The sequence below is a fragment of the Anopheles moucheti genome, unplaced genomic scaffold, assembly GCF_943734755.1.
Source record: "Anopheles moucheti unplaced genomic scaffold, idAnoMoucSN_F20_07 putative_Y_59, whole genome shotgun sequence".
NCBI classification, from domain to species: Eukaryota; Metazoa; Arthropoda; class Insecta; order Diptera; family Culicidae; genus Anopheles; species Anopheles moucheti.
Window position 1 is genome coordinate 36559 of NW_026453709.1, and position 12186 is coordinate 48744.

The window sequence follows — 12186 nt, forward strand, 5'->3', positions numbered from 1 at the left end:
ACAAAGTTCGTTGTGGATGGACAAAGTTAGTTGAAATAGACAGTTTTTGCATGAAAACTCATTCCTGGTGGAACTTCATAGCAAAGTACAAAGTTCGTTTTGGATGGACGAATTAAGTTGAAATAGACAGTTTTTGTATGAAAACTCATTCCTGGTGGAACTTCATAGCAAAGTACAAAGTTCGAATCAGATGGACGAATTAAGTTGAAATAGACAGTTTTTGCATGAAAACTCATTCCTGGTGGAACTTCATAGCAAAGTACAAAGTTTGTTTTGGATGGACGAATTAAGTTGAAATAGACAGTTTTTGTATGAAAACTCATTCCTGGTGGAACTTCATAGCAAAGTACAAAATTCGTTTCGGATGGATCAATTTAGTAGAAATAGACAGTTTTTGTATGAAAACTCATTCCTGGTGGAACTTCATAGCAAAGTACAAAGTTCGTTTTGGATGGACAAAGTTAGTTGAAATAGACAGTTTTTGCATGAAAACTCATTCCTGGTGGAACTTCATAGCAAAGTACAAAATTCGTTTCGGATGGATCAATAGATCAAATAGATCAAATATCAAATAGACAAATAGACAGTTTTTGTATGAAAACTCATTCCTGGTGGAACTTCATAGCAAAGTACAAAGTTCGAATCAGATGGACGAATTAAGTTGAAATAGACAGTTTTTGCATGAAAACTCATTCCTGGTGGAACTTCATAGCGAAGTACAAAGTTTGTTTTGGATGGACGAATTAAGTTGAAATAGACAGTTTTTGTATGAAAACTCATTCCTGGTGGAACTTCATAGCAAAGTACAAAATTCGTTTCGGATGGATCAATTTAGTAGAAATAGACAGTTTTTGCATGAAAACTCATTCCTGGTGGAACTTCATAGCAAAGTACAAAGTTCGTTTTGGATGGACAAAGTTAGTTGAAATAGACAGTTTTTGCATAAAAACCCATTCCTGGTGGAACTTCATAGCAAAGTACAAAGTTCGTTTTGGATGGATCAATTTAGTTGAAATAGACAGTTTTTGTATGAAAACTCATTCCTGGTGGAACTTCATAGCAAAGTACAAAGTTCGAATCAGATGGACGAATTAAGTTGAAATAGACAGTTTTTGCATGAAAACTCATTCCTGGTGGAACTTCATAGCAAAGTACAAAGTTTGTTTTGGATGGACGAATTAAGTTGAAATAGACAGTTTTTGTATGAAAACTCATTCCTGGTGGAACTTCATAGCAAAGTACAAAATTCGTTTCGGATGGATCAATTCAGTAGAAATAGACAGTTTTTGTATGAAAACTCATTCCTGGTGGAACTTCATAGCAAAGTACAAAGTTCGTTTTGGATGGACAAAGTTAGTTGAAATAGACAGTTTTTGCATGAAAACTCATTCCTGGTGGAACTTCATAGCAAAGTACAAAGTTCGTTTTGGATGGACGAATTAAGTTGAAATAGACAGTTTTTGTATGAAAACTCATTCCTGGTGGAACTTCATAGCAAAGTACAAAGTTCGAATCAGATGGACGAATTAAGTTGAAATAGACAGTTTTTGTATGAAAACTCATTCCTGGTGGAACTTCATAGCAAAGTACAAAATTCGTTTCGGATGGATCAATTTAGTAGAAATAGACAGTTTTTGCATGAAAACTCATTCCTGGTGGAACTTCATAGCAAAGTACAAAGTTCGTTTTGGATGGACAAAGTTAGTTGAAATAGACAGTTTTTGCATAAAAACCCATTCCTGGTGGAACTTCATAGCAAAGTACAAAGTTCGTTTTGGATGGATCAATTTAGTTGAAATAGACAGTTTTTGTATGAAAACTCATTCCTGGTGGAACTTCATAGCAAAGTACAAAGTTCGTTTTGGATGGACAAAGTTAGTTGAAATAGACAGTTTTTGCATGAAAACTCATTCCTGGTGGAACTTCATAGCAAAGTACAAAGTTCGTTTTGGATGGACGAATTAAGTTGAAATAGACAGTTTTTGTATGAAAACTCATTCCTGGTGGAACTTCATAGCAAAGTACAAAGTTCGAATCAGATGGACGAATTAAGTTGAAATAGACAGTTTTTGCATGAAAACTCATTCCTGGTGGAACTTCATAGCAAAGTACAAAGTTTGTTTTGGATGGACGAATTAAGTTGAAATAGACAGTTTTTGTATGAAAACTCATTCCTGGTGGAACTTCATAGCAAAGTACAAAGTTCGTTTTGGATGGACAAAGTTAGTTGAAATAGACAGTTTTTGCATGAAAACTCATTCCTGGTGGAACTTCATAGCAAAGTACAAAGTTTGTTTTGGATGGACGAATTAAGTTGAAATAGACAGTTTTTGTATGAAAACTCATTCCTGGTGGAACTTCATAGCAAAGTACAAGATTCGTTTCGGATGGATCAATTTAGTAGAAATAGACAGTTTTTGCATGAAAACTCATTCCTGGTGGAACTTCATAGCAAAGTACAAAGTTCGTTTTGGATGGACAAAGTTAGTTGAAATAGACAGTTTTTGCATGAAAACTCATTCCTGGTGGAACTTCATAGCAAAGTACAAAGTTCGTTTTGGATGGACGAATTAAGTTGAAATAGACAGTTTTTGTATGAAAACTCATTCCTGGTGGAACTTCATAGCAAAGTACAAAGTTCGAATCAGATGGACGAATTAAGTTGAAATAGACAGTTTTTGCATGAAAACTCATTCCTGGTGGAACTTCATAGCAAAGTACAAAGTTTGTTTTGGATGGACGAATTAAGTTGAAATAGACAGTTTTTGTATGAAAACTCATTCCTGGTGGAACTTCATAGCAAAGTACAAGATTCGTTTCGGATGGATCAATTTAGTAGAAATAGACAGTTTTTGCATGAAAACTCATTCCTGGTGGAACTTCATAGCAAAGTACAAAGTTCGTTTTGGATGGACAAAGTTAGTTGAAATAGACAGTTTTTGCATGAAAACTCATTCCTGGTGGAACTTCATAGCAAAGTACAAAGTTCGTTTTGGATGGACGAATTAAGTTGAAATAGACAGTTTTTGTATGAAAACTCATTCCTGGTGGAACTTCATAGCAAAGTACAAAGTTCGAATCAGATGGACGAATTAAGTTGAAATAGACAGTTTTTGCATGAAAACTCATTCCTGGTGGAACTTCATAGCAAAGTACAAAGTTTGTTTTGGATGGACGAATTAAGTTGAAATAGACAGTTTTTGTATGAAAACTCATTCCTGGTGGAACTTCATAGCAAAGTACAAAGTTCGTTTTGGATGGACAAAGTTAGTTGAAATAGACAGTTTTTGCATGAAAACTCATTCCTGGTGGAACTTCATAGCAAAGTACAAAGTTTGTTTTGGATGGACGAATTAAGTTGAAATAGACAGTTTTTGTATGAAAACTCATTCCTGGTGGAACTTCATAGCAAAGTACAAAGTTCGAATCAGATGGACGAATTAAGTTGAAATAGACAGTTTTTGCATGAAAACTCATTCCTGGTGGAACTTCATAGCAAAGTACAAAGTTTGTTTTGGATGGACGAATTAAGTTGAAATAGACAGTTTTTGTATGAAAACTCATTCCTGGTGGAACTTCATAGCAAAGTACAAAGTTCGTTTTGGATGGACAAAGTTAGTTGAAATAGACAGTTTTTGCATGAAAACTCATTCCTGGTGGAACTTCATAGCAAAGTACAAGATTCGTTTCGGATGGATCAATTTAGTAGAAATAGACAGTTTTTGCATGAAAACTCATTCCTGGTGGAACTTCATAGCAAAGTACAAAGTTCGTTTTGGATGGACAAAGTTAGTTGAAATAGACAGTTTTTGCATGAAAACTCATTCCTGGTGGAACTTCATAGCAAAGTACAAAGTTCGTTTTGGATGGACGAATTAAGTTGAAATAGACAGTTTTTGTATGAAAACTCATTCCTGGTGGAACTTCATAGCAAAGTACAAAGTTCGAATCAGATGGACGAATTAAGTTAAAATAGACAGTTTTTGCATGAAAACTCATTCCTGGTGGAACTTCATAGCAAAGTACAAAGTTTGTTTTGGATGGACGAATTAAGTTGAAATAGACAGTTTTTGTATGAAAACTCATTCCTGGTGGAACTTCATAGCAAAGTACAAAGTTCGTTTTGGATGGACAAAGTTAGTTGAAATAGACAGTTTTTGCATGAAAACTCATTCCTGGTGGAACTTCATAGCAAAGTACAAAGTTTGTTTTGGATGGACGAATTAAGTTGAAATAGACAGTTTTTGTATGAAAACTCATTCCTGGTGGAACTTCATAGCAAAGTACAAGATTCGTTTCGGATGGATCAATTTAGTAGAAATAGACAGTTTTTGCATGAAAACTCATTCCTGGTGGAACTTCATAGCAAAGTACAAAGTTCGTTTTGGATGGACAAAGTTAGTTGAAATAGACAGTTTTTGCATGAAAACTCATTCCTGGTGGAACTTCATAGCAAAGTACAAAGTTCGTTTTGGATGGACGAATTAAGTTGAAATAGACAGTTTTTGTATGAAAACTCATTCCTGGTGGAACTTCATAGCAAAGTACAAAGTTCGAATCAGATGGACGAATTAAGTTGAAATAGACAGTTTTTGCATGAAAACTCATTCCTGGTGGAACTTCATAGCAAAGTACAAAGTTTGTTTTGGATGGACGAATTAAGTTGAAATAGACAGTTTTTGTATGAAAACTCATTCCTGGTGGAACTTCATAGCAAAGTACAAGATTCGTTTCGGATGGATCAATTTAGTAGAAATAGACAGTTTTTGCATGAAAACTCATTCCTGGTGGAACTTCATAGCAAAGTACAAAGTTCGTTTTGGATGGACAAAGTTAGTTGAAATAGACAGTTTTTGCATGAAAACTCATTCCTGGTGGAACTTCATAGCAAAGTACAAAGTTCGTTTTGGATGGACGAATTAAGTTGAAATAGACAGTTTTTGTATGAAAACTCATTCCTGGTGGAACTTCATAGCAAAGTACAAAGTTCGAATCAGATGGACGAATTAAGTTGAAATAGACAGTTTTTGCATGAAAACTCATTCCTGGTGGAACTTCATAGCAAAGTACAAAGTTCGTTTTGGATGGACAAAGTTAGTTGAAATAGACAGTTTTTGCATAAAAACCCATTCCTGGTGGAACTTCATAGCAAAGTACAAAGTTCGTTTTGGATGGATCAATTTAGTTGAAATAGACAGTTTTTGTATGAAAACTCATTCCTGGTGGAACTTCATAGCAAAGTACAAAGTTCGTTTTGGATGGATCAATTTAGTTGAAATAGACAGTTTTTGTATGAAAACTCATTCCTGGTGGAACTTCATAGCAAAGTACAAAGTTCGTTTTGGATGGATCAATTTAGTAGAAATAGACAGTTTTTGTATGAAAACTCATTCCTGGTGGAACTTCATAGCAAAGTACAAAGTTCGAATCAGATGGACGAATTAAGTTGAAATAGACAGTTTTTGCATGAAAACTCATTCCTGGTGGAACTTCATAGCAAAGTACAAAGTTCGTTTTGGATGGACAAAGTTAGTTGAAATAGACAGTTTTTGCATAAAAACCCATTCCTGGTGGAACTTCATAGCAAAGTACAAAGTTCGTTTTGGATGGATCAATTTAGTTGAAATAGACAGTTTTTGTATGAAAACTCATTCCTGGTGGAACTTCATAGCAAAGTACAAAGTTCGTTTTGGATGGATCAATTTAGTTGAAATAGACAGTTTTTGTATGAAAACTCATTCCTGGTGGAACTTCATAGCAAAGTACAAAGTTCGTTTTGGATGGATCAATTTAGTAGAAATAGACAGTTTTTGTATGAAAACTCATTCCTGGTGGAACTTCATAGCAAAGTACAAAGTTCGAATCAGATGGACGAATTAAGTTGAAATAGACAGTTTTTGCATGAAAACTCATTCCTGGTGGAACTTCATAGCAAAGTACAAAGTTCGTTTTGGATGGACGAATTAAGTTGAAATAGACAGTTTTTGTATGAAAACTCATTCCTGGTGGAACTTCATAGCAAAGTACAAAATTCGTTTCGGATGGATCAATTTAGTAGAAATAGACAGTTTTTGCATGAAAACTCATTCCTGGTGGAACTTCATAGCAAAGTACAAAGTTCGTTTTGGATGGACAAAGTTAGTTGAAATAGACAGTTTTTGCATGAAAACTCATTCCTGGTGGAACTTCATAGCAAAGTACAAAGTTCGTTTTGGATGGACAAAATTAGTTGAAATAGACAGTTTTTGCATGAAAACTCATTCCTGGTGGAACTTCATAGCAAAGTACAAAGTTCGTTTTGGATGGACGAATTAAGTTGAAATAGACAGTTTTTGTATGAAAACTCATTCCTGGTGGAACTTCATAGCAAAGTACAAAGTTCGAATCAGATGGACGAATTAAGTTGAAATAGACAGTTTTTGCATGAAAACTCATTCCTGGTGGAACTTCATAGCAAAGTACAAAGTTTGTTTTGGATGGACGAATTAAGTTGAAATAGACAGTTTTTGTATGAAAACTCATTCCTGGTGGAACTTCATAGCAAAGTACAAAATTCGTTTCGGATGGATCAATTTAGTAGAAATAGACAGTTTTTGTATGAAAACTCATTCCTGGTGGAACTTCATAGCAAAGTACAAAGTTCGTTTTGGATGGACAAAGTTAGTTGAAATAGACAGTTTTTGCATGAAAACTCATTCCTGGTGGAACTTCATAGCAAAGTACAAAATTCGTTTCGGATGGATCAATTTAGTTGAAATAGACAGTTTTTGCATGAAAACTCATTCCTGGTGGAACTTCATAGCAAAGTACAAAGTTCGTTTTGGATGGACAAAGTTAGTTGAAATAGACAGTTTTTGCATAAAAACTCATTCCTGGTGGAACTTCATAGCAAAGTACAAAATTCGTTTCGGATGGATCAATTTAGTTGAAATAGACAGTTTTTGCATGAAAACTCATTCCTGGTGGAACTTCATAGCAAAGTACAAAGTTCGTTTTGGATGGACAAAGTTAGTTGAAATAGACAGTTTTTGCATAAAAACCCATTCCTGGTGGAACTTCATAGCAAAGTACAAAGTTCGTTTTGGATGGATCAATTTAGTTGAAATAGACAGTTTTTGTATGAAAACTCATTCCTGGTGGAACTTCATAGCAAAGTACAAAGTTCGTTTTGGATGGACAAAGTTAGTTGAAATAGACAGTTTTTGCATGAAAACTCATTCCTGGTGGAACTTCATAGCAAAGTACAAAGTTCGTTTTGGATGGACGAATTAAGTTGAAATAGACAGTTTTTGTATGAAAACTCATTCCTGGTGGAACTTCATAGCAAAGTACAAAGTTCGAATCAGATGGACGAATTAAGTTGAAATAGACAGTTTTTGCATGAAAACTCATTCCTGGTGGAACTTCATAGCAAAGTACAAAGTTTGTTTTGGATGGACGAATTAAGTTGAAATAGACAGTTTTTGTATGAAAACTCATTCCTGGTGGAACTTCATAGCAAAGTACAAAGTTCGTTTTGGATGGACAAAGTTAGTTGAAGTAGACAGTTTTTGCATAAAAACTCATTCCTGGTGGAACTTCATAGCAAAGTACAAAGTTCGTTTTGGATGGACAAAGTTAGTTGAAATAGACAGTTTTTGCATGAAAACTCATTCCTGGTGGAACTTCATAGCAAAGTACAAAGTTCGTTTTGGATGGATCAATTTAGTAGAAATAGACAGTTTTTGAATGAAAACTCATTCCTGGTGGAACTTCATAGCAAAGTACAAAGTTCGTTTTGGATGGACAAAGTTAGTTGAAATAGACAGTTTTTGAATGAAAACTCATTCCTGGTGGAACTTCATAGCAAAGTACAAAGTTCGTTTTGGATGGACAAAGTTAGTTGAAATAGACAGTTTTTGCATGAAAACTCATTCCTGGTGGAACTTCATAGCAAAGTACAAAGTTCGTTTTGGATGGACAAAGTTAGTTGAAATAGACAGTTTTTGCATGAAAACTCATTCCTGGTGGAACTTCATAGCAAAGTACAAAGTTCGTTTTGGATGGACGAATTAAGTTGAAATAGACAGTTTTTGCATAAAAACTCAGTCCTGGTGGAACTTCATAGCAAAGTACAAAGTTCGTTTTGGATGGATCAATTTAGTTGAAATAGACAGTTTTTGCATGAAAACTCATTCCTGGTGGAACTTCATAGCAAAGTACAAAGTTCGTTTTGGATGGACAAAGTTAGTTGAAATAGACAGTTTTTGCATGAAAACTCATTCCTGGTGGAACTTCATAGCAAAGTACAAAGTTCGTTTTGGATGGATCAATTTAGTAGAAATAGACAGTTTTTGAATGAAAACTCATTCCTGGTGGAACTTCATAGCAAAGTACAAAGTTCGTTTTGGATGGACAAAGTTAGTTGAAATAGACAGTTTTTGCATGAAAACTCATTCCTGGTGGAACTTCATAGCAAAGTACAAAGTTCGTTTTGGATGGATCAATTTAGTAGAAATAGACAGTTTTTGAATGAAAACTCATTCCTGGTGGAACTTCATAGCAAAGTACAAAGTTCGTTTTGGATGGACAAAGTTAGTTGAAATAGACAGTTTTTGAATGAAAACTCATTCCTGGTGGAACTTCATAGCAAAGTACAAAGTTCGTTTTGGATGGATCAATTTAGTTGAAATAGACAGTTTTTGCATGAAAACTCATTCCTGGTGGAACTTCATAGCAAAGTACAAAGTTCGTTTTGGATGGACAAAGTTAGTTGAAATAGACAGTTTTTGCATGAAAACTCATTCCTGGTGGAACTTCATAGCAAAGTACAAAGTTCGTTTTGGATGGATCAATTTAGTTGAAATAGACAGTTTTTGCATGAAAACTCATTCCTGGTGGAACTTCATAGCAAAGTACAAAGTTCGTTTTGGATGGACAAAGTTAGTTGAAATAGACAGTTTTTGCATGAAAACTCATTCCTGGTGGAACTTCATAGCAAAGTACAAAGTTCGTTTTGGATGGACGAATTAAGTTGAAATAGACAGTTTTTGTATGAAAACTCATTCCTGGTGGAACTTCATAGCAAAGTACAAAGTTCGAATCAGATGGACGAATTAAGTTGAAATAGACAGTTTTTGCATGAAAACTCATTCCTGGTGGAACTTCATAGCAAAGTACAAAGTTTGTTTTGGATGGACGAATTAAGTTGAAATAGACAGTTTTTGTATGAAAACTCATTCCTGGTGGAACTTCATAGCAAAGTACAAAATTCGTTTCGGATGGATCAATTTAGTAGAAATAGACAGTTTTTGCATGAAAACTCATTCCTGGTGGAACTTCATAGCAAAGTACAAAGTTCGTTTTGGATGGATCAATTTAGTTGAAATAGACAGTTTTTGCATGAAAACTCATTCCTGGTGGAACTTCATAGCAAAGTACAAAGTTCGTTTTGGATGGATCAATTTAGTTGAAATAGACAGTTTTTGCATGAAAACTCATTCCTGGTGGAACTTCATAGCAAAGTACAAAGTTCGTTTTGGATGGACAAAGTTAGTTGAAATAGACAGTTTTTGCATGAAAACTCATTCCTGGTGGAACTTCATAGCAAAGTACAAAGTTCGTTTTGGATGGATCAATTTAGTTGAAATAGACAGTTTTTGCATGAAAACTCATTCCTGGTGGAACTTCATAGCAAAGTACAAAGTTCGTTTTGGATGGACAAAGTTAGTTGAAATAGACAGTTTTTGCATGAAAACTCATTCCTGGTGGAACTTCATAGCAAAGTACAAAGTTCGTTTTGGATGGACGAATTAAGTTGAAATAGACAGTTTTTGTATGAAAACTCATTCCTGGTGGAACTTCATAGCAAAGTACAAAGTTCGAATCAGATGGACGAATTAAGTTGAAATAGACAGTTTTTGCATGAAAACTCATTCCTGGTGGAACTTCATAGCAAAGTACAAAGTTTGTTTTGGATGGACGAATTAAGTTGAAATAGACAGTTTTTGTATGAAAACTCATTCCTGGTGGAACTTCATAGCAAAGTACAAAATTCGTTTCGGATGGATCAATTTAGTAGAAATAGACAGTTTTTGCATGAAAACTCATTCCTGGTGGAACTTCATAGCAAAGTACAAAGTTCGTTTTGGATGGACAAAGTTAGTTGAAATAGACAGTTTTTGCATGAAAACTCATTCCTGGTGGAACTTCATAGCAAAGTACAAAGTTCGTTTTGGATGGACGAATTAAGTTGAAATAGACAGTTTTTGCATGAAAACTCATTCCTGGTGGAACTTCATAGCAAAGTACAAAGTTCGTTTTGGGTGGACGAATTAAGTTGAAATAGACAGTTTTTGTATGAAAACTCATTCCTGGTGGAACTTCATAGCAAAGTACAAAGTTCGAATCAGATGGACGAATTAAGTTGAAATAGACAGTTTTTGCATGAAAACTCATTCCTGGTGGAACTTCATAGCAAAGTACAAAGTTTGTTTTGGATGGACGAATTAAGTTGAAATAGACAGTTTTTGTATGAAAACTCATTCCTGGTGGAACTTCATAGCAAAGTACAAAATTCGTTTCGGATGGATCAATTTAGTAGAAATAGACAGTTTTTGTATGAAAACTCATTCCTGGTGGAACTTCATAGCAAAGTACAAAGTTCGTTTTGGATGGACAAAGTTAGTTGAAATAGACAGTTTTTGCATGAAAACTCATTCCTGGTGGAACTTCATAGCAAAGTACAAAATTCGTTTCGGATGGATCAATTTAGTAGAAATAGACAGTTTTTGCATGAAAACTCATTCCTGGTGGAACTTCATAGCAAAGTACAAAGTTCGTTTTGGATGGACAAAGTTAGTTGAAATAGACAGTTTTTGCATGAAAACTCATTCCTGGTGGAACTTCATAGCAAAGTACAAAGTTCGTTTTGGATGGACGAATTAAGTTGAAATAGACAGTTTTTGTATGAAAACTCATTCCTGGTGGAACTTCATAGCAAAGTACAAAGTTCGAATCAGATGGACGAATTAAGTTGAAATAGACAGTTTTTGTATGAAAACTCATTCCTGGTGGAACTTCATAGCAAAGTACAAAATTCGTTTCGGATGGATCAATTTAGTAGAAATAGACAGTTTTTGCATGAAAACTCATTCCTGGTGGAACTTCATAGCAAAGTACAAAGTTCGTTTTGGATGGACAAAGTTAGTTGAAATAGACAGTTTTTGCATAAAAACCCATTCCTGGTGGAACTTCATAGCAAAGTACAAAGTTCGTTTTGGATGGATCAATTTAGTTGAAATAGACAGTTTTTGTATGAAAACTCATTCCTGGTGGAACTTCATAGCAAAGTACAAAATTCGTTTCGGATGGATCAATTTAGTAGAAATAGACAGTTTTTGCATGAAAACTCATTCCTGGTGGAACTTCATAGCAAAGTACAAAGTTCGTTTTGGATGGACAAAGTTAGTTGAAGTAGACAGTTTTTGCATAAAAACTCATTCCTGGTGGAACTTCATAGCAAAGTACAAAGTTCGTTTTGGATGGACAAAGTTAGTTGAAATAGACAGTTTTTGCATGAAAACTCATTCCTGGTGGAACTTCATAGCAAAGTACAAAGTTCGTTTTGGATGGACAAAGTTAGTTGAAATAGACAGTTTTTGCATGAAAACTCATTCCTGGTGGAACTTCATAGCAAAGTACAAAGTTCGTTTTGGATGGACAAAGTTAGTTGAAATAGACAGTTTTTGCATGAAAACTCATTCCTGGTGGAACTTCATAGCAAAGTACAAAGTTCGTTTTGGATGGACGAATTAAGTTGAAATAGACAGTTTTTGCATAAAAACTCAGTCCTGGTGGAACTTCATAGCAAAGTACAAAGTTCGTTTTGGATGGATCAATTTAGTTGAAATAGACAGTTTTTGCATGAAAACTCATTCCTGGTGGAACTTCATAGCAAAGTACAAAGTTCGTTTTGGATGGACAAAGTTAGTTGAAATAGACAGTTTTTGAATGAAAACTCATTCTTGGTGGAACTTCATAGCAAAGTACAAAGTTCGTTTTGGATGGACAAAGTTAGTTGAAATAGACAGTTTTTGCATGAAAACTCATTCCTGGTGGAACTTCATAGCAAAGTACAAAGTTCGTTTTGGATGGACAAAGTTAGTTGAAATAGACAGTTTTTGCATGAAAACTCATTCCTGGTGG